Source organism: Homalodisca vitripennis, chromosome 2 (genome assembly GCF_021130785.1).
Source record: "Homalodisca vitripennis isolate AUS2020 chromosome 2, UT_GWSS_2.1, whole genome shotgun sequence".
In the NCBI taxonomy this organism is placed as follows: Eukaryota; Metazoa; Arthropoda; class Insecta; order Hemiptera; family Cicadellidae; genus Homalodisca; species Homalodisca vitripennis.
In genome coordinates, this window is record NC_060208.1 from 95,225,525 (window position 1) to 95,249,544 (window position 24,020).

A 24,020-nucleotide genomic window follows, 5' to 3' on the forward strand; every position below is an offset into this window, starting at 1 on the left:
ATTATATTAAATACTAAGTTCAAGAAACAAAAGACTTCCTCATCAGAAATTGTTAGCCTAAATCTCTATAGAACACAACAAAACTATCTATTCCGTGGCAATTACATGAGTGATTTGTAAGTAAAATTTATTTTGATATACGTTATTTCCAGTTTAGTCAGATTGATTATATGTTTGTGGGTGTTTTGATATGTAAAACATTTTCATAGAATCAGTCAAATTAAACTCAGTCCACCCGTTCAATTAAACGTGCAAACACTGCAGAATGAAGTGTCCATTTATGACAGAGGTAGGAAATAAACAAACACGTGAAAGTGGTGGAATCGCTCTCTATTCAGCTGTTAAATATTGCTGATGGTTTGAAACACATCGAGATAACGTCAGACGTGTCAAAGGGAGGCACTGGGGAGACGAGCCAATCCCGATAATTGAAATGTGATCCCATATATCCGGTGAAAATATCGACATAAATTCTCGTGGATTTTCCTTTTACAAAATATATCTCTTCTTACGTTAGAAAACTGGCCTATGTTTAATTTTTTTTTTCAAATATTTATTAATCTTGAAACAAAACACTATATTCATGGAGTATGATCTTATTCAACGTGCACGAAACACATACTTTCTACGAGAAATCTCACACTATTATTTTCACACATTATATTTTCACTGTCTTTGCATAAATTGAAATAACATAAATTTTAAAACAAAATTATTTTTCCTTTTATTTTTACTGTTGTTACTACAGAGTACAAAACACTATTTTATTAAAACTACATATAACATACTGCAGTTAACCCTTATATTTAATTCCATTTTACTAACCAATCAATTAGTTACAACTTTCAATAAATCTATACAATCTAATTTACAGGATTCAAATCAAATACCCCAGTATATGAAGAAATATGCATCACAGTGCTCTTAAAACAGTTAATGTAACAGATTTCATTGAGGTTGTATGAAACATTTCGTATATGGAGATTATTTAATTGGGGGCATGCTACTATGTAACATATTCAAATGCTAAATTACATATGGTTCTACTGAGTTTATTGAGCCATGCTTTACTAAGCGACTTTCTCGCTGCTTAATAAATATCTATTAGACCAATGTAATCATGTTCGTTAAATTTCAGCCATATTGCATGGAGTAATGTATACTGCTATCGAGTTTGACATTTCATATATATATATATATATATGTATATATATGTGTGTGTGTGTGTGTGTGTGTGTGTGTGTGTGTGTGTGTGTGTGTGTGTGTGTGTGTGTGTGTGTGTGTGTGTGTGTGTGTGTGTGTGTGTGTGTGTGTGTGTGTGTGTGTGTGTGTATATAAATTAATGTTTGTGCAACATTTATGATTTATAGGCCAATTTGTTCTCTTGATGTGGTGCGTACTGGTAAATATGTGTACAGAAATAAACATCTTTTAGTACCTGCCTTTTGCTTACGCTCATTTTTTATATGTAAGTTATATAATTTGTTGATATATAAATTCTATGTAATCTAAAATTGCACCAAATATATGGAAGTACAAGGTTTTAAATCGGAACTATAAGATCAATACTTCCCAGCACCATTTTTATATTTTTTCACGGATTATTTGAGCAATAAGAGAACGTGTGTTGTCTTGCCAGAGAATCGCACCTCTCCTCTGAGATCCGCGACGTTTCTCTCTCATGGCTGGCTTTACTTTGTAAATCCGAGTAGCACTGGTTTTTTATTGTACGCTCTTCATCAACATAATCACATACAAAGTTAAACTTCAGCGTCCCAAAATACCGTCAACATGACCTGGGATTTGAATTTTTTCGTTAAATATGAGTTGAGTATGAGTGTGCTTGCACTCCATAATTTGCTTTGATTGCGACTAATTAAAGTAAACTCAAGTATCATGACAAGTTAAAACTCTGTTGAGGAAATTCTCACTTTGTCTCCCATAACGTTTTATTAGCTGTGTGTCCACTCTCAACCTTGTTTCTTTGTGTGGCCAAGTCAACTCATTTGGGGCAATCCTTGCAAATGTTTTGCAGTAGTTCAGCCTGTTACATATGATATTATGAACTGCACCAGTACTTACTTGAAGCTTACTATCATTTTTTAATATCTCATGGCGGTCGATAGTAATAGTGTTATCAATTCAGCTTTCAAGTAAAGCAGTTAAACACCAACTGGTCAGTCAGAACAGTCTGCATTAGTCACAGAGGCCCGACAATAAAAAGACAATTGCTCTAACTACTTTGGATGATTCTAACAACATTCACTATAAATATCTACAGAAATTCTACATTATATATCCACTGGTTTCTATAATTCAGCTAGTGAACACGAATATCAGAACGTTATTAAATTAAAGTGGATTTTTCAAGCGGACTCGCCATCTTGAAATGTATTTTGACGTTATAAACAAAACGATGTTGATACATCAACTAATCAGAGCTTATCCCAGTGATGCCAATTAAAAACCAAAATATTACCAAGTTTAATTATTGAATGAACCTCGTGTTTATTTATACAGGGTCTAAAATGTATGGGAATAGCATTAAATTTTTACTTTTTACTAATGAAGGTAAGGGAACTAAACTTCACATATAAGTATTATCTAAAAATGTAATGTTTAAAGCAAATATAAGTTTTTAATGTAAAATTTACGACTGTCTACAGGTAATTAGAAGAGAATCTTAAAAGAGAGCATATGTTGATTTATATGAAACAGGATGCCTACATTAGAAGAACACAATGCCGCAAACCCTATCTCAAAAGGTCCATCCTAACCAAAATGGCGGAGGTTTAAAGTAACAAATATAAGTTTTTAATGTAAAATTTACGACTGTCTACAGGGAATTAGAAGAGAATCTTAAAAGAGAGCATATGTTGATTTATATGAAACAGGATGCCTATATTAGAAGAACACAATGCCGCAAACCCTATCTCAAAAGGTCCATCCTAACCAAAATGGCGGAGGTTTAAAGTAACAAATATAAGTTTTTAATGTAAAATTTACGACTGTCTACAGGGAATTAGAAGAGAATCTTAAAAGAGAGCATATGTTGATTTATATGAAACAGGATGCCTATATTAGAAGAACACAATGCCGCAAACCCTATCTCAAAAGGTCCATCCTAACTAAAATGGCGGAGGTTTAAAGTAACAAATATAAGTTTTTAATGTAAAATTTACGACTGTCTACAGGGAATTAGAAGAGAATCTTAAAAGAGAGCATATGTTGATTTATATGAAACAGGATGCCTATATTAGAAGAACACAATGCCGCAAACCCTATCTCAAAAGGTCCATCCTAACCAAAATGGCGGAGGTTTAAAGTAACAAACTTGAGTTTGTTAAATAAAGGTTATTCCTTGTGTTTGACAAATTAATGAGACCCCAACAATCTAATGAGACGTCAAAAAACAAATTTTTTCCTAATGAGTACACCACATTAAGAAACGGTCCAAATTCGCCAACCGGCACTCTCCAGGATCTTGGCTTTATGCTTTAAACTTGTTTCTTTTCTGAAAAATTAAAAGAATAACGATGAAGTTCAGTCGATTAATTAAAGTTTCACATCTCAAGGTGATTTGTATGGTATGTTTATTGGAGACTTATTAGTATTTCACTACATACTTACTTTGTAATTCGGCATTTAATTAAATAGTGTATTAAACTGACATAAGTAAAGCTCAGTGAGTTTGAACTTGTTATGAAACTATTTGGTTATAATAGAGCCGAAAACACGCAGCAGGAGCAGAACAGAGTGAAGGAATGAACTGCTTTGTGGTTGGAGGGGGAGGCTGTTAGGGCGAGCCGTCTGCGGTGGGGAAGAGCGAGTGTTCCGCTTCTCGTGCCTCTACGTTGTAAGGTGTCTTCTTAAACCCAACACAGAAATATGAGTAATTTTTAACTATTATATAACGCCATGTTTTATATATAATTCTTTTAGATATATTGGAATAAATATAAATCTGAATAATACCATTCATTAACATTTTATGTATTTTAGAAAAATCTACTCTAGAAAAGAAATACAGATATTTGAATATCTCCGGTTCCATTTAAAGACCTACTAGAAACAATTCAAGTCCTTTCTTAAGCAGTTTTTCATTGAGTCTAATTAAAAAATTACCCAAAATTACTACTTCAAATGTCTAAACTTTATCGATAAGTGACCAAAAACGTGTTTTGTTCTTTACTTGACTCCAGGAAGTGTATCTAAGGATTACGACTATAACAATATTAAAAATTTACTTAACCCAAAATCGGCTGCTCTACTGCAGTGACAAAATTATAATATGTACAAAAAGTACTAGAAATTGATTTCCTTCGACATTGTGAAACGGCTTATTTACAGTAGCTGAAGTAACGAAAACAAATTCATGGAGCACTATCAATATGATTCAAAGAACCACTCACCCCGTACACGTACATTTAAGGAAACAAGCAAGCACAGTGAGTCCGTAACCATCTATACCAATTGAAATCATAAACCAAGAAATAAATTATGCATACATAAATCATAAAGACGCACAAATAAATGTTTATGACAGAAAACCGTCAAGGGGATATCGCACCCGTCTTACGAATGAGACTTACGATACTGATCATTTATATAAATATTGATGTAATGCCTAAAGTAAACCAAGAGAACAGAATGATATAGCGAGCAGGTATTAGGTGTGAGATCTTACAAGTGACTGCATCACATTTACAGATATGTATACTTTCGATTACCGTGGGTACAAACAAAGGTAGCCAGCCGAGTATCCCTCAAAGTAAGCATGCATTTACTTTAACAGGTATAAACTTGTGTTGATATATAAGTAAATTGTAACAGTTTGAAGGGTCATCTCGTAAACTGTTTGGCGTGTAGAAAAGAGACTTAGCAATAATTTAGTTATGTGGAAGAGTAATACAACCGGGTTTTTATTCCACCTCTATACACTAAGTAAAAAACCAGCGTGGAAGTTCTTTATGATTGTAGTAGACGTCAATCACTTGTTTAAGAGCAAGTATAATTAATTACTTGTTTAAAGTTATTTACAAAAAATTTAAATTACATTTATGTATAAATCAGGTAACTTGTATATAGGCAACAACTAAATATAAGATCAATCTATATTCCTCATTTTCATATAATTCTTTGGTCAAATCTTACACTTACTTGGTAAATAACTTCACGATCAAATAAAAAATAAGCCTCTAGATAATGTTCAATCATGAAAATAAACAAACATTTCGTGTAGAAGGAAGTGGAAATTATATACAATGGCGCAAATTATGAAATATGAGCAACTTGGAATTTCACTTCACCATCGTATCTTTGAATATATACCAATATTTTTAACATAAAACTGAAGAATATGTATATCAGAAACTTACGCTTATTTTCCCGTTTTATGTTACATATTCTATATTTTGTTTTAGTACCAAATTAGAGCACACAATTTATTGGTTTTTAAATCAATGAATAGTTTGTTAAATCAATAAATCATTTAATATATTTTAATTAATTAATTCAACATATTTCATTTAATATAGTGATATAAAAGATTATCTCTTGTACTAATTGAATAGGTACTTCCATTATTTTAAAATTGCTCTATGATACATAAGCAACAAAAATGTATGTAAAAGACACCTATGTGTTTAAACTTAAACGTTAAAAATAATTAAAGTATTGAGACTATTCAGTTACCTACATGGAATGCAACTGGATTTAGAATTTGTTTGTTAGGCTATTTATTTTATTTATTTGATCTTATATTTAGGCTTCTCTCTCAATTTGGGGCGAAAAACTACTCTCCAAACTTTAGGTTAAAGTTACTTTAGAATATACTAATCTAGATATTTAAAAAGTATATGACTAAGGCGTTACAAGGAAATTGCATACAAAGCCACGGGTAAGTGCAGGATTACGAAAATTATTAGTACCTATAAACTAAATAGGATGGAAATTGGAAATTTGTTAATTGCTTGGAATACAATACTCGGGAGAGAATTAAGCATCAGCAAATATGTATTGAGATAGTAATATTACGTATTTGGCTATCCTTCTGTATAATAATTAATTAATTTCTATGTAATTAGACAAGATTAATGCTTTTATGTAAACTTACATGAATAAGTAAAATTTTATAGAACAAAAATAACAATTTAAATTATGAAACGAGTTTCGTTAAATAATGGAATGCAGTTAAGGCAGCCATAAAAGCTTTTTTTAATTTCTTATATAATTTCTTATATTTTTTAATTTTTTTACACAAAAGTTATAATGTTGATATTTTTCCCTATTTTATTGAGAGCTTTATTATTAAAACTCATAAACAAGAGTGATGAGAAAGACGGGATGTATAACAATCTGAGAGTGAGGAGGAAGCCATATTTCATGTCAATGTCGAGATTGTGACAAGTAGGATATGATAGAAACTTGTCAGTGTCAGAACTAAAATGACTAATGTACTACCATTACCACGGTCAATATTAGTACAAGGTAGGAGTACCAAAACATATGTCGCGAAACAGGTTTCGTTCAGGCTGAGTTAAAATTTCGAGTTTAATCATCTAGATTTTCTGCGGCAGATAGTAAAGCAATCACATAGCAAAGAATATCTTACATTCCCATGGCAGGCAAAATATAAATATTTTCACTTTACTGAGTGATACTGAGTGATTAAGACCAATTCCAATAAAATGAAGTTTAATACAAAAATTAAAGATATACATCTCAAGATATACATTATGCATTCACATATCATGATTTAGTTAGTTTCAGTATTTCTATAATAAAAGTCCCACAAATGTGTTTAGTGCAACGCAGGAATACGCTTAAATCAAATCTAAGCAAAAAACCTTCAGCAATAACTTTCCCCTAAATAATTTTTTCTGCATGAAAACATTTCACAACTTAAAATATCAAACTATATTTAGACGAGCTGTTTAAAAATGTGTTTAATTTATTGTATATTTGCTAACGTATTCACGCATAAAACCAGTATAAAAATGATAACTATACCTCAGCACAATCGCATAAAATGATATTAAATGTGGGAATGAAAATCATCTAACACAGTGTTTAGTATATTTAAATGAAGGTTCATGCAATATATGAAGTTTTAGGTCAACTCGTTTTTGACAAATCGTATGGATAGAGATAATAATAGACAGAAAAGTCAAACACAAAATTAAAACTTTTCCCCCGTTTAGCTATATGCTTCGTTGTGCTTAGAAAGTTATTATTGAATTTTGAACTTTAATTCATTGATAGTAAAACACTAAAAGTTTTAACACCATTATGTTTAAATTATGTGCGTGCATAATTCATTGTACAGTTATCAACCCATTCTTTTGTATTGTACAATATTGGATGATCTCTTATATCTAATACGATATTGATCTCAACTTTTTAAATACTCACGCACCAATAGTATCTATTGATTTGTACGAGTAAATACTTAGTGATCTTGAATTATTAACTTTAACTTTCTTTAACCTAAATTTTGATTTTAGTTTGCTGGACAAAACTATAATACAAATAATTATTTGAAAGCTTTATTTACAATACTTTGGTCTTATAACGTAACTTAAACAAGGTCATGAATAATATGTTAATCTATTTGAATACAGAAAATATATTAAAATAAAGCATCTAATAGTACGAGCAATACAATTATCAAATTCAGCATTGACCACAGTAGGAGATGATCTATACATTGCTGAGTTAATAAGGGTTATGCGGCTGTCAGAAACAGCACATATGCCTGTAATATAAATACGATCCCTTCTCAAGCATCCATTCTCATCAGTGTTGAATACAGCTTTAGGAAAGCAGTCATGAGGATAATAGTTTGAAAAATTATAATCCAACACACTTTTCATCATTAAAACTTTACATACCATGCCATGTAAGTATTGTTTAATAAATGTTTAAAAGGCTCTTTTTTACTAAAGCAAAGTTTTTGTTCTCAAAAAGGTAATACATATTAAATAGTAAACGATATATTTTGTATTTTAATTAATCCAAGGTGCTCTTGAAATGGACTCATCTCACCAATCATTAAATCTGTATGCTATCAAAATACAAACATATAATGATTCCAAAATCTTGAGGCTTTGAATTATATCACAAGCTCATTGTATACTTATTCTATTAGCTCCACCTGGCTTTTAACTACCACACCAACCAGGGATATTAAGCATTTTAAAATATTTCAGGAAAATTTTGAATTTATCATAGTAAATATTTTGTTGTAACTAACAAAAACCAAAACATAAGTAACTGAAAATACTAACATGCATTCTTAGCTCATTAAACAAGTCGATTGAGGCATAGAACATCAATATGAGGCATTTGGTTTTGATATTTCAAAATGTTGATCACTCATGATAAAATGTTATATTTTATAATATTTTAGTAAGTCTAATTAAATCAATAATTCCATCACGCTGGCTTAAAAAGAAAATAGGATGATTGTTGCAGCATAATACATATATATTTTCTTTAACTTAATTTATTAAGTGGAAATTAAAAGAAATTTTGCAGGTAGCCTACAATATAAAACTATTACTTATATAGCAACCTAATTCATAATTCACATGATTTTAAATGTAAATGGGGTTTGAATAAAAACATTATTCCTATAAATGTTTTAATTTACACGTCATATAAAGGGTAAAGTAAGATTAAAACATTTTTAAAAGATGTAATTACAATAAATACTAATATTTCTCAGATACCTGTTTAGGTCTCTACCGTGAATGCTGTTGGGTCATTTTATATATGTTAATTTTAACCACTAAAACAATTTTTTAAACATGTCTGTGATTACTAAATACAAGATTATAACTTTAATAACATTTTACTTACATGTATATAAATTTTGTCTTTTACACAATGCTTAAATAATGTGCAATAGGTTACTAATTACGCTATGTTAAAGTGGGATAATATGATCCGCATATGATTCAATACGTAATAATTTAAACAATAAAAAAGAAGAATGATGACTACGTAGAGGTAGGTGTATGACAAGCTGAGAGTGAGGAGGAAGTGATATTTCATGTCAGAGTTGAGATTGTGACAAGTGGGATGTGACAGATATTTGTCAGAGTCAGAGCTGACATGACAAACTGAACTGTCATTGCTGAGGCTTACTGTATGAAAATAGCACTGTCGTTACGTGTTAGTAATGATGTGACGCTGTAAGAATGACACTTTGGTATTTCTCCATCACAAATAATGGTATTTCATCAAACAAATAACGTGGGATATTTAAATTTTTATGACATGTGATCTTGATATTTTACATAACAAAACATGGAAATCTAGAAAATCAATGGGAGTTTCAATTAGGTGCAAGGATAAATCTTCGATCAAATTGTTTATTAACACACCCCTATTTGCAATTAAATGCAAATTATCGTTTGAATTGATGAGCATTGTATATGATTTTGGATAAGATATTTCATTATTAAGAAAAATTAAACTCGCTTTACAGTTATGTTTAGATTTCGAACTCAATTAAATTAAAACTATGAAACTGTAATTGCAATAATTAAACATTCAATATTTTCTACGCAAGATAAGAATACACTACACTATGTCTTACGCAAAAGACTTAGTTGAGTTTTAAGTAAACTTTTAAATGTATAGGGACAATGAGGTAATATTTCAAAAATGTAACACGCTTGCACTCAAGTTATTTACAAATATTACTCTACGATTTTATTTTCCTATCAAGATTACCTTTAAAACCAATGTAAAATTTTCACTCTCGCTCAACCAAATCACATGAAATGACTTGGATTATAATCTAACTCAAAATTACCAACATAGTAATTGAGGTTCATGTAAAATATCAAATATATAGGTCAGTTTGTTTATCGTGAGGACAATCAAACAAACTTACATAAATAAATTAGTTTTAACCCTTTCGCTGAAGCTTAGCAAAAAAAATTAAATTTAAAATCTGATATAGATTATAATTATGAATCACCATATTTGGTTTTTCACGTATTAATTTTCAACATTTACTCACAAATCACTAAGCTACATAATTCATATAAAGTGTAGTTACTTGTTAAAGAACGTGTTATGTGTTACATTGATGTCAATAAATAAACTAGTTTTGAGGTTGCTGAAAGTCACCGTAAACATGATTTTTGGTGGTAGCGAGTGTACAGGTCGTCAATCAACCAAAGTAACAATGGGAACAATGACGTCACGAACAGTAAATCTCGGATATAAACTCTCTTCTTTATCACTTCGCGTGGTTTCCTACGGCGGGATGTTGTAAAATTGTACAAATACAAAATAAACAGTTCATTATAAATTTGCTTTTAAAGTTTTATATGCATGAAACTGGTTTCAGTTGTTTAACAAAACAGTAGAATAAATTGTTGTATATTTACCTGTATTTCAATAACTATTACTAATACAGTGTCGAATTATTTTCAGATATAAGTAACCAAAGGCAAATGTATATTTATCATCACAATGCTTAGGGGAATATAAACCCGAAATTCAAAAAAAAACACGTCATACTACATACTAAAAAGTAGTATGGACAAAACCGTGGTATTATAAATAAATAAAACATAAATCATTTTGAAAAAAGATTTCCTTCCATGATACATTTAAATCTTTTAATATACAAACATTGTATAGAACAACAGTATATAAACATACACAAATTTATATTGACAAAAAAACAGGTCTTAGACTAATTAAGTACTGAATAATTATGTACCTTTCGCTTATACTTATAATGAAGTTAGAATTTAAAGTGCATAAGATAGATACACGGTGATTAATTTTCACAGAATAATTCTTAAAAATGTGATAATCAGCGTACCACATAAAACCATACATACGCAAACTACAATTGATAGTAACCTAATTATATCATAAATTATTTGCCGCCCATAAAAGTAAATTTACACCTTGGTAGTTTCTATAGGTACTATATATAAAACAATTTAACAAGTTTTTTTAAAGTTATTTACATGTATGTTTTACATATGTTTTTAGACGTATGTTGAGGTAAAACAATAAAAGGAGTCAGTTATTTAAGAACCTTAATTTATAAGGCTCTCCACAATATACAAAAAAAACCCTACAGGTTTTTTATATAATAATAATAAATATAAAAATCTACGCTATTGTATAGCGTAGTTGTTTTATATTTAGATTATTTTATGGATTCTAAACAAAGTATTACAGAATATACTTTCATATATATTTAAAATTTACAGCATGTATGAGATATTTTGACATTTTAAATGTGTTTTAAAATACTCATCTAAAGCAACAAGTGAAAGAAATCCGGTATTTAAAAGAATTGCTAACAAGCGATAAAAAGAAAACGACGTCACATTATATAACTTTTTGGAGAAAGCTAAAACCAATATTATCTATTTTATACAGTCACAAATATAGTGTTTCTTGCGTATTTATATAACATCCAATTCTGAAAACTAGACATTTAACACAAATATTATTTCTATATTTCAACCAATTAATGTATCTACACAAATTGTAAAATCAAATAAATGGGGTTTATGAAAGCAACTAGTACGTCACTATGATGTTGTTTTATTAATTATATAATTGTTGATTCAGAGTTAGTCGAGCTAGTAATTTATACCTTCAGGGGGTGATATAAATAGTGATATAATTTCCATACGTCTTATGACAAAAGGAAAATAAATGTTTCAACAAATTTAATTTTAAAAATGACATGTTTAAGATTTTATATTTTTTTTAATTCACATAACTTTATTCATAAACTATAAATGTACATACTGTAAAAAATTACATATTTTAACGTTTTTATTCAGTTCTGATTTTATTTCATAAACTTCTTACTTTTAATACCTGTAATTTCAGATGAAGTCATAAAACCATTGTATCATACTTGCTGAACTCATTGAAGTTAACTTAAATACCTAAGACCAAACCAAAATTAACTGCATCACCTTAATGATGGATATTCGCTCACATGCGAATATTATTGAATATTACTATATCTGTGGCTGCTGTTAAATACCAACGCATCTTACTCGAATTGTGAAATAAATAAACTATTTAATAATGAAAATTATAATCAGTGATGTCAGTAATAATTTACCCCTGAGGGTAAGACATTGTCTTAAAGTGTTTTTTGTAAATACTGGGATAAAATCTAAGCCACAGAAAATCGTAGTTGAAGATCAAGGCTATAACAAAAGGTCAAATTCAATAATATAGGAAATTTATTTTTGTAAATAAATGTATATCATAGTAGTGATAAGATCTCGTTTTATAAAATTATTTAAGTTTGAATAGAACCTAAAAAGCTAAATATATAAAGAGAAAGGAGTAAACAAAACGTTTAATCTGTAAAGTTAATTACTGAAACCCTTAAATACCATATTTTCTTATAAAATATTTCTTAAAATAATTTCAATTTAGAGATTTTTCTCTTTGATACTGATAGATTGATTGATAGTAAATATATTATTTTATATAACGCTTGTCTCACATATAATTGGTAAAAGTTAAAAATATGGTTTTTGACGATTGATATACAAAAACTAGAAATGTTTATTCATATCGGGGTTTTTATTTATTAAAAATATCCCTTTATTTACGGATAATGCCAAATGTCGAACTATATTTTTAAATGATGTGTCACATTGAAATGTCACCAATTAATTGCAATATTTTTGTTTATTAAAAATTATAGTATGAGAGCGAATAAAATAGCTTCTGAGAATTTTAATATTGTGGTTTGTATTAAATAGGAGAATAATGATTTCACATGGTTTAAATGGACTTACATTTGATATAATAAGTACAATTTTCAAACCCGTAATAAAGTTTAAAAGTATTATTGATGAGTACCTGCGGAGAGTGGATTGTGTTTGTAGGACAAATTGGATTGATTGGAGATACGGTTACTTCTGTATGTTGTCAATTAAATGTATATCCATTACATTTGTTCGGAGTGTTTTCATTAGCTCTTTTCGATTGAACGTTTAGTGTGTTGTAAGGATGGTAATAGCAACGCTCTTAGTACTTTTACCTTTTGGTAAACCGAGCACACACCATATGTGAAATCTTTAATCTGTTGAACATATTAAAATATAAATAGAAATTTTATCAGATTAGATCATAATTATAAAACCATTTTCATATACATTACTATCTAATCTGCAAAATAGTTTACATATCGTGTAAAAATATTATTCAAGATCTTTATTCGTAAATGCAAAATACATTTTTACATTACACGTCAAAATACTAAAACTATATCTAACTTAACAAATCTCTTACACAGTAAAAACATTTATCAAGAAAGTGTGTCTTTAGCTCTTTTTTTTAAATAAACGTAGATTTTGCTCATTTTTAATATTCAATGGCAATGCATTGAAAGCTTTTGCACCCAAGTGGTATGGACCCCTCTCAAATGCGCTAGTGCTATGTGCAGCCACAGATATCAGCCCTCTTGATCTGGTCGGATACTGATGGTAGTGTCCATTGCTTACATAAAAGCTTTGGATTGCCCTTAACAAAAGAGCATAGCATTATTAGTTTATTGTATCGAATAAAGTACTAGAAAGAGAAACTAGCTAAATAGTATGGAATATAAATATTATTCGTAAAATTTCCATTGTATGTTCAAATTTACAAGCTAAGAAACTCTAATTTGCAATATAAACTAAAAAAGTTAAGTCTCATTGGACATGGGGCAGGACTAAATGATACACATTCAGCCGATTTTTTGTTCTTATTCATACTGGATTGTAACTGGACAGTAAGGAAAACATAAATTTTATTAAAATATAAAAAATTATACATTTATAAAAAGACATATACCTTAACGGTTAATGTGAAATGGGGAAAAAGGGATTGGAGTTTAATTTATTTTTTCGTATAGGACTTAATGTAATTTCACTAAAGCTGGCTCTTAACACGATGAATCTGTTACTGTAATCTCGTGATCACTTCTATTGTGTATTAAATAGTAAGATAATTTAAGGATTTAGCTCAAAAATATATGTTTGTTAGAATGTTTTAAATTCAGTAGCCACAATAATTGTAATTTTTTTATATTTTATAATACCTTCTGTACTCACTAGACCCTCCAATTAAAATTGTTATCTAAATATCAAGTTCCTTACACTTTCTTCAATAATCAGAAACACTGTTAGTAGTTTGCATTCATAAAGCAACCATTAAACGTCCTCTATTGTTGTTATTGCAAGTAATCTATTATGTAAGAAAACATTTTCTCGCTAATACGAAAATAGGGAACTCACAGCAGGACCATTAGTTAGTGTCAGCTACAACATTTCATATCGTGGGCTTCTTTTACTGCAGTGGTCTGATGTACAGACCTTAGTTGTACAGCACTACAAAAGTACTGCAGTAACTGTCATTTACTACCTGGTTGGGTAGTCAATGATGGGTTTGGCCCTTGAGTCTTCACCTTTGTCTTGGAATGGCTGATAGTAGCATAAATTTGTTTTGTGCGTGCTAAATTGGTTGACCGTATTGTGATTACATTTACTATACTAATATGTATTATCTTAATTCGACCATGATAGTGGTGCGCTACACCACGTGTTGCGTAACAGGCTTCGCTAAAGTTAAGTACCAAATCGTGGCTATAACGAACTTCATCAGGCAACATATGTTATGTCAAATGTAAATATGTTCTATGGTTATAATGAGTTTACTGACAAATCTTATTTATTGTTTCATTTTCTCATTAGCTACTCTCTTTAGGACCTATGTAAAAATACTTGCCACAGTTATTCCAAAATCCAGGGAGAAAAATGCACGATAATTGAACTCCATGTTTCTTATACACAAGGAATTGAAGCTTCACGCACAATCTCAAGACATATTTTAGATATACAGACAGATATACAGATAAAAATGAAAATTTCCAGCATGCTTTTAAAACTAAATTGTTTATTACATTTTCATACCTTTTTGAGCCCAATGCCCACAGGTATTTGCGTACCTTTTTTGTATATACTTTCAGTTTTGAGAAATATTTCTATGAAAACTTTTAAAGATCTATCATAAAAATATACATTTCATGTTATTACTTTATTATAAATACAATTGGTTATTTAAGTATTTTGATGTTAATAATATTATAGCAAGCTTTAAGAGGATACAATTGAACATTGTTTTGGTCTTGGAAATTTAAAAAAAATCTACAGGTTTGAGAGTATCAGTCTTGAAACATAGCACCCACTTAATTTTACTTAAGGCAAGATTGGTTATAAATTTAAATTCAGCTCTCTATATCGATAACACCCTTACGTATATCCCTAGCGCTTCTAGTTTTGTAATACAATTGTCTTCTACTTATGTAATCTCACTAGAGTTAGCAGAAACTACTGCTATTGTGAACTAAATTACCAAATATTTGGCACATTCCCAATAATTTGCTAGTTTAATTTAATACATACCGCAGAATGAAGAGTGCAGTGACTACCTGGTTATTTCTTACAGATGAAAAAAGAAGAATTAAGAGATAAAGGTTCTCAGGTTCTCGGCTTTAGGCTTACAAAACTAAAACTGATAAAGGTTTTGTAATATTTGTTCGTCTATTTATGTAATTATCTCATGTACTCATGTAGTTTATGTAATGGCCATTGATTTTTCTTTATCGTGTTTAACATCTACTTACGGTTTCATATTTCTAATATCTTGTAAGTGCATGTTTTTCCCCTAAAATCAATAAGTTAATTATGTTTCTCTTTTATTTGGAAATAATATAACTTCATAAATTTCCCACTACATTGGATAGTGTAACATTAGAGACCTAAAATTTGCACCATTATTAAAATTTTAAGTAAATCAAAGTTAAGGGTACTCGATAGGGGTACATATTTTTTAAGCTTGGTTTACTTTTACATTACTTCATTTCGTAAAATTTTTTATAAATAAAATCATTATAGTGTGCCATATAAATAATCCCAAAAGAAAATTTCTTTACATGAATAAAGGGACTGAAAAACCGTGAGCATTTATATATTAACTATTAAATAGTGTAAAAAGTTGTTATTATTGTATGCTATGAATTTAATTACTAAACAAACACCTTACCATGTATTAATTTGTACTAATCCTAGGAGTATTTTTTGTTCACTTTGTAATTAAAAAGAGAACAAGTTGTTACAAACAACATTGCCTTTTAATAAAAAAATAATTAAATTATTCATCTGAATAATATTTTCTTAACTGCTTTGATGGTAAGTATATTATAAATTTATTTACTGTTATGGTATTAATTTGTGTATATAAGTGTATTTATACAAATTATACTATAAAAAAGTACAGACCGTAATGTTATTTCAATATTGAAATGCAAATATTAGATTAAAATGGTTTTCCTAACCAGTTAATATTAAGCTCATTTTTAAGTTAAACTTTTAATTTAATTTACGGTTAGTCTGTCCTAATTATAATGAACTAATACAAATATAATACATATAATTATCACAAATAAATTACATATATCTTTAAAGGTAACGTTTGGCTGTTTGCTCATCATCAAAGAGAGCCCTGAGTCATTAGTCTGTGTCAGCCGTACACTCAGACATCGTTGTGGGTTTCTCTTTCCGTGGTAGACTGTTACTTTATATACTGTAGCTTTACACTATAACTCCTATAACTGCAGTGGCTGTAACTTCCCTCCTGACTCTAATGATTTGTCTGTCCTTTAAGTGGATATATTACTGCGGTATTCAAGCTACTTTCATTTATGTTAGTCGTTTTAGAGATTTTAACATTTATTTCTCGTGGATATCATGCTTACCCTTAAGATCAATGTAAACGCAGAGCAAAATCCCACGAAGTGAAATGCACCACCATCAAATTTAATAGTTTATATTTGAATAAAGCTCCATGAAAAATGTCAAGTCCAACGTTCATTTCCAAAACAAACAGACTTAGTGATGGATTTTGCTTGGAGTATCTGCTACTTATTGCATTCGAGGATGATTGCATATGATGCGCTTTTGAAATTAACTTTGCTGACATTATTTTTATCACAGTTTTAATATATATATATATATATATATATATATATATATATATATATATATATATATATATATATATATATATATGCTTTTTACTTAATGTTAGGGGTTTCCGAATTTTTTTGTTTTTTTTTATAGAACGTAGCGAAATTTAAGAAATGTGTCAATGGAAATGGAATAGCACGGGAATACAGATGGTTTTGGCTGTTATATTCATAACTGTGTAATCACCTTTTGTGTTATTTAGGATTTTAGAATGTTGAGTTTAGTTCCATTTTTACCTTTTGCGTCTGAAATATGACTCTGTGACAAACTTGACTCTTGAAATCTGGTGACTAAGTAGAAAGGGAAATGGGCTAAACACAACACTCACCATAAAATATTTATGATATGTGTCACCTCATGATTGTACCATTATTTCACCGATATCTCAGATCTAATATATTTTGGGCCCGTATCTTATTTTATGTGTAAGCAATATCCGTAAAAAGAAAGCAATTTGAGTTACATTTCACACACAATAGCTCTTGTTCATAAACTTCGTCAAATAACTCGAGCCTAAAAACGTTTCAGTTAGTTTTAAAGAATAATTGCTATATTAATGAGTCTTCTGTTTAAGAGTCAGATGTTTTCAATGAAGCGTATTTCATACTAATATAGGTTTTTGTACAAGAAAATTAGTGTATATTTTGGGGAAAATACTTTGTTTTAATTAGGCTATGTATTTTGGAATATAGTGAAGCAGGTTATGTTACATCTCTAAGAAGTTTGAAATTATAGTCCCTTTTATGTAAATAGTTTGAACTTCGACTTACATTCCGGTGTAGAAGCTACGAATGAAATTAAGAACTGACATCCAGCGGCGATGAGTACTTCTGTTTGTTCGTGATATTTGATCGTTATGGCACTTAGATGCATAATTAAAAATTAGTAATATGACATTTTTAATACAAATTTAAACACACAAAATAAAAAATAGAAATGTATTTCAAACTCAATTCAATATTTTTTAAATTATTCTACCTCGTAGGATGTTGTCTTATGTGCTCATTTAAATTAAAAAAATAACATTATACAACCCAAATTTTCAAACCATTTAAAATGGTTTTGGAAAGTTTTTTAGCGTCGTTTCCATTTTATAATGTAAATAATGTTTTGTAATAAAGTGGGTGACCATACAACCATTAGAATGATTCTGGATTAAAGTGGAAGCAATTGGCGATGAATAATGATTGGAAATGAACAAAAACCATGGCTACCGGAGTGAATAGTAGTATGAAAGACTAATACTTTAATTTGTTGTATCATGGCGTATGATATACAGTTTCATTGTCGCTGTAAAAAGATATAGAACTATTTAACTGGATTTAAATATATTTAACTGCTTTTGTGAATTTGATATTTGATCATGTTTAAGATGCTACAAAAAAAATCATTTATGTGCATAGACAATCAAATCAAATTAAATTATGTCATAAAATTTGGACAACATTCTACAACTAAAATAATATTTATTGTTTGTTACAGGTTGGTTGAAGACGCGTCTATAAAGTGAGTCTGGTCATAAAACGTTTGTTTATTATTTCCACACAATAACAAATTTTTTAACAACCGCGACTTTACTTTTATTCATTAGAATGGCTGAGCCAAGTTTACGTAGTCTACATATAACGGTACATTTATACTTTAGTAACAAAGTTATTACAATTCAATATTTTCTTTACATTTATATATACATACGTACATATACATACATACAAAATTATAAATATGTTATAAATGGTAAAAGAATATTATATATATATATATATATAATATATATATATATCTTTATATATATTTCTTGTGTGCGTGTGTATGTTAATGAACTCCTCCTAAACGGGTGGACCGATTTTAATGAAACTTTTTGTGTGTCTTCAGTTGGATCCGAGAATGGTTTAGATTCATAATTCGGTCCAATTTTAAAAGTTTATTTAATTAATTTTTTAATAATAAATTGTCGTTGATGGTGGAGTGTTTTACATTGGATCCGCCAGACTGCGCCACGACACGTAATACAAAGTGAACTGTTAATTAACAACTGTGAATATTTTCAGCTGAAGTTCATCAAAGAGGCAGAAACATTTGTTCACATTTAAAATTTAGAAAGTTCATATTTTTAATTTGTAAAGTGCTTGATCAGTAGTGTAATGCAGATTGCAAAGATGAAGTTTCACCAATTGTTCTACGTAAACATTATAATATTACAACACAGCCATAATGTTTTTCTATTTTAATTCCAGCCGACAGTTTGTGCTGCTATCAAATTTGTGCGTTGTTTTGTAACATTCTGTAATTATTGTGTGAGTGCTAATTGTTATAATACATTAATAGAGATTGAAGATGTTTGAAGTGCATAACAAACTATAGTTATTTATTAAAGTTATTTAACTCATTTTGCAAATTTATTGAAGTGAGTATATTGGTCGCATAGGCCTCAAATAACCTAAGTAGCATACAAATCAAAAGGTTGTGTTTCTGTATGTGAATATTGTTAACAGTTTATATAATCAAGTTTTAAACTAATTGGATTTAAAATAATTTGTTGTAATTTACATTTTTTAATCTGCAGTCAGAATTGGTCACATAAGTTCAAATTAAGCAGCATACAAATCACGTGCGAATAACTACTTATTGTTAATAGTGTAGCAATTGGTTTTAAATTAAATTCTGTTGGCCAGTTCCGATATTATACTGTAATTTTAAATTACTATTTTTATATCAAGTATATTTTTTTAACTTACAACTTAATCTATCGTAATGCTATTGAATGTACAATAATTTTTGTTAATCCTTCAGGAATGTACATAAACAAATTAGATGGTTTTCCGATAGGGCTGAAGTATAATAAGTGGCCTCCATCACAATCGAATTATTGATATTTCTGAATAGCCTATCCAAACTACTATCCGAATTGGATTATAGTTATTTAAAGGCTGAAGTATAATAAGCAGCCACCATCACAATCGAATTATTGATATTTCTGAATAGCCTATCCAAACTACTGAATTTCATTATAGTTATTTATTCGGTAAAATATAATTAAATTTTTAATTATAAATTGTTGTTGATGTTGGAGTGTTTTATATTGGATACGACAGACTGCGCTACGACACGTAATACAAAGTGAACTGATACTTAACAGCTGTGAATATTTTCAGCTGAAGTTCACCAAAGAGGCAGAAACATTTGTTTACATTTAGATTACATTATTATAAAGTGCTTGATCAGTAGTCTAATGCAGATTGCAAAGTTAAATTTTCACCAATTGTTCTATGTAAACATTATAATATTACAACACAGTTTAATCAATAATAGTCTTGAAAGCATAGAGTAAGCATAAACATATAAAAATAACACCACTCCTTATTTCAATATATTCTGTACTCACTTTGGAGGATAGAGATTATCCAGATATAAAATTGGAAGTTTTAGCTTTTAACTGAAATTGACAGTTTGTGCTGCTATCAATGTGTGTGTGTTGTTTTGTAAGGTTCATGTTTCAAAAGTAAATACGGCAAATAACATTAAAATATAATAGAATGAAGTTATAAAAAGTGTACTACGTGGCCGCGTTATAAGTTTATAAAAGCCAACAGGCAAAAAGAAGAAAATAAAAAATAAAACATCGTGTAATTATTGTGTGAGTGCTAAAATTATAATAGTACATTAATAGAGATTATTGGTCGCATTACCTCAAATAACCTAAGTAGCATACAAATCAAAAGGTTGTGTTCTTATGTGTGAATAACTATTGTTAACATTTTAAATAATCAAGTTTTAAACTAATGGATTTAAAATAATTTGTTGTAATTTACATTTTTAATCTGCAGTCAAAGTTGGTCAGATAAGTTCAAATTAAGTAGCATACAAATCACATGTGTGAATAACTATTGTTAATAGTGTAGGAATTGGTTTTAAATTAAATTCTGTTGGCCAGTTCTGATACTATAGGGTACTGTAATTTTAAATAACTATAATGAAATTCGGTAGTTTAGATAGGCTAATCAGGAATATCAATAGAGGTTATCCAGATATAAAATTGGCAGTTTTAGTAAAATACACTTTTAACTGAAATTCGTAAATATTAAGTGTGCAGCGATTGATCAGTTAATTTTTTGTTTATAAATAAATTGTTTTTTATCTTGGTATGTTTTAAATTGGATCCAGCAGAATGTGCTACGATCGCAGTTTCAAATGTTTTTCTATTTTAATTCCAGGTTGTTCCGACAGTTTGTGCTGCTATCAAATTTGTGTGTTGTTCTGTAACATCGTATAATTATTGTGTGAGTGCTAATTGTAATATTAAATTAATAGAGAATCACATGTGTCAATAACTATTGTTAATAATGTAGGAAATTGGTTTTAAATTAAATTCTGTTGCCCAGTTCTGATACTATACTGTAATTTAAAGTAACTATAATGAAATTCAGTAGTTTGTACTTCAGAAATATAGGGAATACTTATTTAGTATATTAGATAAATTAAATTCTGTAGGATAGTTTCGATACTATACTGTAATTTTAAAAAACTATAGTGTAATTCAGTAGTTTAGATAGACTAATCAGAAATATCAATAAGTTGATTGTGATGGTGGCCGCTTATAATACTTCAGCCTTTAAATAACTATAATCTAATTCGGATCGTCATTTTAGTAGTTTAGATAGGCTATTCAGAAATATCAATAATTCGATTGAGATGGTGGCCACTTATTGTACTTCACACCTATAGGGAATACTTATTTAGTATTTTAGATACCGTAGTCTACGTTGTTATACATTTTATATCTAGAAGTTACTTAATTAAAATTACATATTCAATAAGTTACTCATATTCATTGTGTACTATTATACAGAATTTTATTTTTACAGAAAAATGCCACGTCTTCGTGGAAGAGGACGAATAGTTATTCAATCATGTGATTTTATATGCTGCTTAATTTGAACTTATGTGACCAAACTGTTAACAATAGTTTATTCACACATAGAAACACAACCTTTTGATTTGTATGCTACTTAGGTTATGCGACCAATATACTCACTTCGTTCAATAAATTTTCAAAATTAGTTCAATAACTTCAATTTATAACTATAGTTTTTTATATACTTTAAACATCTTCAATCTCTATCAATGTAATATTACAATTAGCACTCACACAATAATTACACGCTGTTACAAAACAACACACATATTTGATAGCAGCACAAACTGTCAGGAAAATCTGGAATTAAAATAGAAAACATTTTAAACTGTAATCGTAGCGCATTCTGCTGGATACAATGTAAAACATTCCAAGATGATCCACTCATTTAGGAGGAGTTCAGCTCCATACACACGCACACAAGGAATATAAATATAAAGATAATGAAATTCGGTAGTTTAGATAGGGTAATTAGAAAAATCAATAATTAGATTGCGATGTTGGCCGCTAATTATAATTCAGCCTTTAAATAACTATAATCTAATTCAGTTCGTCATTTTAGTAGTTTAGATAGGCTATTCAGAAATATCTATAATTTGATTGTGATGGTGGCCACTTATTATACTTCAGCCCTATACGGAATACTTATTTAGTATTTTAGATAAATTAAATTCTGTTGGCCAGTTCCGATACTATACTGTAATTTTAAATAACTATAATGAAATTCGGTAGTTTAGATAGGGTAATTAGAAAAATCAATAATTAGATTGCGATGTTGGCCACTAATTATAATTCAGCCTTTAAATAACTATAATCTAATTCAGTTCGTCATTTTAGTAGTTTAGATAGGCTATTCAGAAATATCTATAATTTGATTGTGATGGTGGCCACTTATTATACTTCAGCCCTATACGGAATTCTTATTTAGTATTTTAGATAAATTAAATTCTGTTGGCCAGTTCCGATACTATACTGTAATTTTAAATAACTATAATGAAATTCGGTAGTTTAGATAGACTATTCAGAAATACCAATAATTCGATTGTGATGGAGGTCACTTATTATACTTCAGCCCTATCGGAAAATCATCTAATTTGTTTGTGTATACTCCTGAAGGATTAACAAAAAATATTGTACATTCAATGGCATTACGATAAATTAAGTTGTAAATTGAAAAAATATACCTGTTATAAAATCGTTTGTTTCAACTTTTTTACCTTCAGATTAAGTAAATTTTCATTTAAAACATCCTCTACATTTCACATCACTCATGTTATACTCACACACTATCGGTTGGTCGAAGTGTGATTAAATGTACATGTGATGAAGTTAGATATTGGAATAACTTTTTAATAGACATTTTTATCAAAACAGCCCAGATTGTTACAGATTAATCAAAGTTTAAAATTTTCGCATTAAAGACGTGTGTACAGGACAACGTCTGTCGGGTCTGCTAGTGTATATATATATATATATATATATATATATATATATATATATATATATATATATATATATATTCCTTTACCATGTATAACATACATATAATTTTGTATGTATGTATATGTACGTATGTATATATAAATGTAAAGAAAATATTAAATTTTAATTACTTTGTTACTAAAGTATAAATGTAAGCCTATCGTTTTTTTAGACTAGGTATGGTATATATATATATATATATATATATATATATATATATATATATATATATATATATATCATATAATCTTAACTCTACCATTTTTCTACAAAATGATATAAATAATTTATTTATTTCAAGAGTACTCTTTACTAAATACAAACTATCATAATCTCAATAATAGTTTTATTTTACCCTGAACATTTATTTAAAATGGCATTTATAAAAATATATGTTATGTAGTTTCCACATCATAGTTTATGGTCTGCATTGTTATTTTAGTTTAAATAAATACAATAAAAAAGTCATATTTAGATTTTAACATTTTTAAGCGTAAATAAAAACATTCATATGTTTTATTGGTAATGAAAAACTT

General features: G+C 28.9%; 1 protein-coding gene across 1 annotated transcript in view; it reads left to right on the forward strand.

Moving 5' to 3' along the window:
• Positions 1-24,020, forward strand: part of LOC124354375 (neuroligin-4, Y-linked-like) — a 275,822-nt gene that overhangs the window by 44,612 nt on the left and 207,190 nt on the right. The gene's annotated exons all lie outside the window — the stretch shown is intronic.